The following is a 6,408-nucleotide window of genomic DNA, read 5'->3' on the forward strand; positions in this document are numbered from 1 at the left end:
GAAAATTTTATACAAAGGAATCTATCATCTTGCCCTGTTGATCTGTTTTCTTGTCATCATTCCATTCTCCACCATGACCCTACCTAATCAGGGCTTGCCACATTTCTCAGCAGTATCACCACATAGCCTAAGAGCATGTGTTAACTGCCGGTAACTCACAGCTCTCATGTTTGCCCCCCATCCAAGCCAGAGCCATCCTTCTGAAACCATGGATATTTGCTGAAGGCCCGTTCTTCCTTGAAGTGGCAGTCATGGTTTACCTCTTCTTAATCATTGTGTTTACAAATTTAGATGAATGTCACTATACTAGTGACAGGGATTTTCCAAACTATGGTAAGCATAAACATTTCCCTTTCCCCCACGAATTTTGGGCTAGTTATTTTCTATCCACTGCTAATAATTTGTGATAATGAGGAAACAGAACTGAAGTAAAAACAGGGACATTTGTCAATTTGGTGCCATGACTAATCAGTCTTAGTATAAGTATATATTTCTAGAAAAAAAAAAGCAGAAGAAAAGGAGTTCGTTTCTAGCAAAGAATGCCAAACCTCTGCCAAGAAATCCTTTGAAAATAAAAATTCTGACTATGTACTGAACATGATTGACACTCAATGCCTCTTTTGCAGACCACAACACCCGAAAGGAGAGAGAGAACAAAAGGGAATGCCCTGCCACAGAGGCAGGGTGGGATGGGGGGTATTGGTGTGAGAGGGATACTGGAATCCATGGTGGTGAAAAATGGGCACTGGCGGAGGAATGGGCACTTGATCATTGTATAATCGAAACCCAAGCACAAAAATTTGTAAATGTACAACTGTACATCATGGTGTTTCACTAATAAAAATTTTTAAAAAAATAAAGTAAAATTTTTTTTTGTCTGCGAGAGATCAGCAGATGGGAACCTGAGTGAAGGCAAAAGATTAAATTGGTTGACTTTTATTTTTCCTTGAGTATATTAATTTGATTTTGGAGTCAATTTATATGAGAGTTCATCAAGACACAGAAATTTTTAGCGCTTCTCTTGTTTAAAAGTATAGTGATACACCATATCTCTATCTCACATTATTTTTTCCCCTTTATTTTATTTTATTTTTTTTAAAGTTATAGATTTACAATTTTTTGTGCTTTGGTTTCAATTATACAATGATCAGATACCCATCCCTCCACCAGTGCCCATTTTCCACCACCATGAATAATATCCCTCCCACCCCCATCCCCCCATCCCCCCTGTCTCTGTGGCAGGGCAATCCCCTGTATCTCACATTATTTTTATTTCTGATAGTTTAACACAAAAGATACGTCAAAATCTTAGATAAATGTAAATTATTTAAATATTTTTTTGATTATGTAAAATTACCTTATAGAATTACATTATAGAATTTCATAAATTTTAGGATTATTCAGAATCAACGTGCATGTATCATATTACACTCACTACTGAAAGGCCTACTCTGTCATTCACCATTGTTCAGTTTTTCCACTTTGATTATACTTTTCGATCTGGTAACTAAATAGTCTCATAGTTCTAAAGTTTGTTTTTATTGCTTTGAAAAGATCAAAATTATGCAATTTTCAACATTGGATGAAACTAGAGGATATCATGCATGTAAAGTTAGCCTTAAATAAATGAACAGATACAGAGAGATTTTTCTCATATGTGGGATGTAAAGACACACAGCAAGGTAGAAACAAAGGTTCAAGAGCAATGTAAGGGGAGAACTGATCCACACAATTGAGTTAGGGGATTGAGAGTGAGGGATTATGGGGGATTGGGGGAGAGGAAGGGTTTATTCTTTGAGAGAATGAGGAGTGTCATGTTGGAATTATGTGTATGAGAAACCATTTTTAATTGAATTATGAATTATAGAATATAAATAATGTTTTAGACGTTTGTCTGTCTCATTTTATTCTTTTAATTTGTTTTCTCCATATGCCACATATGCATGAACTTGTAGGATGCCTATCTTTCTCTGCCTGGTTTATGTCACTAAACATAATTTCCTCATGTTATCCATTTTATATACAAATAATAAGAAGATTTCACTTCATACAACTGAGTAGTATTCCATTGCTTTACCACCTTTCATTTTCAAAATTTGTGGTTTAAAAGATACAAATATTGGTTTTAACAATGCTCTGGTGTTTTAAAATTTTTAGTTTAGTGAAGCTAAATAGATTTTACTGAAAAACACTCAGAAACCTGTGAAACAGGTGTAGGGTGGAATGGAATAATTGTTCAAGCGAGAACAGTCATTTAACAAAGCAAGCAAAGAGAGACATAGAGAAAGGAAGCACGGTATTTCTTCTTATGAGATCAAATCTTGAGGACCAAGCCCACTCTGGTAGTTTAGGAATAAGAACTTGGAGTGGTATGAACTTAACTTGTGCACTTTAGGGGAGAACCTGAGTGAAACTATTATAAGTATGTTCAGGATCATGATAAACTGGAGTCTGCACTTGGAGTGAGGTGGGTAAAGAGTTCTTTGGGGAGATCTGAACTATGGAGAACAGTAATATTATAACATTAATGATAGTATCTTACCGTGGGATTCCAAAAAAATCTGTAACAGTGGCGTCAGAAACGATAACATTCTTAGGTATTTGGATTTCCTGTGGAAACAACGGGAAAGCTGAGTTTATGCTCTGGATGCCTCCACCTGAAACAAGGTCAACAAATCATGAATGAAAAATTACAAGTTACATGGATCAAGGATTCTGATCCCAGTGGAAGGCTAGATTTCGGGTGGACAATTTCTACTGATGGCCTGATGTAGATTCTAATCCTGGGATACGTAACAGAAAGGAGGTAGTGACAGGTATCCTCAGAAGTGAAGCCTCTGAGACAGAATTCATTCATGACAACTTATGGGTTATCAAAATTTGCTCATGGCTGCTACCATTATAACATGCCATTCAATGGTTCTGTGGTTTCAATTTACTGTGTCAATGTAAAGATGAATTTTCCAAATGGAAGGTAAAAATCTGAGGCCCTCAAGATGATGAATCATAGTGAGGGGGGAGCTGGAGCTATATTACAGCAGGTAGGGCATTTGCCTTGCACACGGCATACCCAGGTTAGATTCCCAGCATCCTGTATGGTCCCCACAAGCACCGTGAGGAGTAATTCCTGTGTGCAGAGCCAGGAGTAGCCACTGTGCATCGCCACGTGTGACCCAAAAACGCAAGAAAATGATGATCTGGGATTGATCCTTAGCATTGCAAACAGCATTATTTTTTAATTTTTAATTTTTTTCTTTCTTTCTTTCTTGCTTGCTTTCTTTTTTGTTTCCCTTAGCTTTAATGTCATGAAGGGATCTTCCCACATTTTTTTCCATATATCTTAAGAATTCAGGTATGATAGTGAGGCCTTTAATACATTTGATCTGACTTTGTGCCTGGCACTATAAAGAGGTCTGAGTTCATTTTTTTTGCATGTTGCTGTCCAGTTTTCCCAGCACCAGTTGCTGAAGAGACTTCCTAGCTCAACTTCATATTTCTTGAGCATTTATGAAAGATTAGGTAATAATAATCTGAGGGCCAGCGTCAAGATATTTGACTATATTCCATTGATCTGAGGCCTGTCTTTATCTGAATATCATGGTATTTGGATGACTACAACTTTGTAGTAGGGATTGAAGTTGGGGAAGGTGTTCCCTTCTTCTTTTTACCAAAGATTGCTTTAACTCTTCATGGGAGTTTATGGTTGTGTATGAGTTTCAAGAGTGTTTAATCTATTTATTTGAAAAATGTTATGGGTATCCTTATAGAAAGTGCATTAAATCTTTATAGAGCTTTGGGGTGTGTTGCCATTCTGACAGTGTTAAACCTCTCAATCCATGAGCATGGGATGTGATTCCATTTCCTCATATACTCTCTTATTTCGTGAAGTAGTGTTTTGTAGGTTTTTTTTTTTGGTATAGTTCCTTAACCTTTTTAGTTGATTCCAATATACTCGATTTTCTGAGGTATTATTGTGAATGGGATTGTTTATCTCTATCTCTATGCCAGACACAGTAACAACAAATTTTCTCTTTCATTATTAATATATGGGAAAGCCATGGCGTACCAGATATTGATTTTGTAATATGTACTTTACTAAACAAATCTCTTGTTCCCAGGAGCTTTTTTGGAGATTCTTTGGGATTTTCTAAGTATAGTATCATATTATCTCCAAATAGTAAAAGCTTGAGTTCTTCCTTTTTTATATGGTTGCCCTTGATATCTTTTTTTTTTTTTACCAAAATCATATGGCAAGTACTTCAAGTACTATGAAGAATAGGAGTTTTGAGAGTGGGTAACTTGTTTTGTGCCTGATTGTATTCTGGAATTCTATTTCATTGATTTCTGCTCCAAGCCTTTGGTTTTTCCCCCTTGAGAATAATACTTGCTGTGGGTTTGTGGTAATTTGCTTTGACTATATTGAGGAAAGTACTTTCAACTCACATTTTGTTGAGAGTTTTTCATCATGAATGGGTGCTGGATCTCATCAAATGCTTTATCTACATCTATTGATATGATCATATGACTTTTATCTTTATTTTATTGAGATGGTGTATTCTGTTGATTGACTAGAGAATGTTAAGCCATCCTTGCATCCCCAAGCTAAACCTACTTGGTCATAGTGTGTGATCTTTTGTTGAGTTTCTAGATTCTCTTTGCTGGTATTTTCTTGAAAATTTTTGTATCTGTATTCACAAAGGAAATAGGTCTGCAATTTCCTTTTTTTGTGGTGTCTCTGTCGATTTGAGTATTAGGGTGATCTTTGCCTCATAGAAACTATTTGGGAGTATTTCTGTTTCTTCAATTTCCTGGAAAATCTTAAAAATGTTGGAAGCAGTTCCTCTTTAAAGGTTTGAAATAGTTCACTATTGAATCCATCTGGGCCCTGGATTCTGTTTGGGGGTATAATTTTGACCATCATTTCAATTTCCTTGTTAGTGATATGTTCAAGTATTCCAAATCTTCTTGGTTCAGCCTTGGGAGGTAATTGGAATCCAATAATTTATCAATTTTTTTCAAGATTCTCTCATTTCCTGCTGCAAAGATTCTCAAAATAATCTATGATGATCCTATGGATTTCTGTACTTTCTATTAGGATACCCCCCTTTGCATTTTTGATTCGATTTATTAGAATTCTTTCTCTTTGTTTCTTTGAGAGGCTTCTCATGGTTTAATGATCTTATTTATTTTCTCAAAGAACCAGTTTTTGTTCTTATTGATCTTCTGGATTGTATTTGGGGATTCTAGCTCATTGATGTCTGGTACAATTTTTATTATTTCCTTCCTCCATCCTAGTTTGGACTACTTTTGTTGGTTATTTTCCAAAATCTTGAGCTCTAATTTATTCTTGTAGGCCCTTTCTTTCTTCCTGATGAATTCTGACAGAACTATAATCTTTCCTCTTAACACTGCTTTTGCTGTGTCCCACAAGTTCTGGTAGCTCGTGTCCTCATTCTCATTTGTTTATGGAAACTTTTTATTTCCTCTTTGATTTCTTCCCTAAGCCATCGGTTGTTCATTACTTCTCTTAAAGAAAAGATTTCCTTGCTGAGATTCAGTCTGTTTGATCTATCGAGAAGTGACAAAGAAGTGTTGAAATCTCCTTCTAGTATTGTGTTGCTATCAATGATTTTCTATAAGTCAATTAGAAGTTGTTTTTAAGTATTTTGCTGGTCTGTCATTAGGATCATATACATTGAGGAGGGTGAGTTCTTTCTGATGTACATATCCCATGATCATTAAGAAATGACCTTCACTGTCTCTGATAACCTTTAGCCTGAAGTCCATGTGGTCTGATACTAGTATGGCCACTCCAGCTTTGTGGAGGTCATATTTTCTTGAAAACTTGTTTCCCACTCTTTTACTTTTAGCCCATGGGTGCTTTGATTGTTCAGACGTGTTTCTTGGAGGCAGCAGAACGTTGGTTTCAGTTTTCTAATTCATCTTCCTATTCTGTGCCTCTGAATTGGCACATTTAGTCCATTGACCTTGAGAGAGATTGTTGTTTTGGGGATTTGTGCTCTCTTTATGTATAATTTTTGTACTTGTGGGGATTGTCTTAGCTTAAAGTATAACTGTTAATTCTTCTGGCAACATAAATATGGAATGCTTTACAAGTTTGCATGTTATCTCTGTGCAAGGACCATGCTCATCATTGTATCATTTCAATTTTAATATATGTTATCAAAACTATTAGGAGTTAATTTTTCCATATTTTTCTCTTCTTATTACTTTGACTGTTGTCCTTCCTCACTCCTATGGCAGACAATGATTCCTAATCAAGGAATGTATTTCAAAGCAGCATGAATAAATAGATTTAGAACTTTAATGTCCCAGAAATAAAAATATGGTTTTTACTATATTATCGTTTACCATACCCCCTAGGCATTAGTTTTACAAAATAATTCT

At 35.7% G+C, this 6,408-nt stretch overlaps 1 pseudogene; it reads right to left on the reverse strand.

Annotated features, from left to right (window-relative positions):
- Positions 1-6,094: 6,094 nt before the first annotated feature.
- On the reverse strand, positions 6,095-6,190 carry LOC130025832 (uncharacterized; annotated as a pseudogene).
- Positions 6,191-6,408: the final 218 nt, after the last annotated feature.

The sequence above is a fragment of the Sorex fumeus genome, unplaced genomic scaffold, assembly GCF_029834395.1.
Source record: "Sorex fumeus unplaced genomic scaffold, SorFum_2.1 ptg000032l, whole genome shotgun sequence".
In the NCBI taxonomy this organism is placed as follows: domain Eukaryota; kingdom Metazoa; phylum Chordata; class Mammalia; order Eulipotyphla; family Soricidae; genus Sorex; species Sorex fumeus.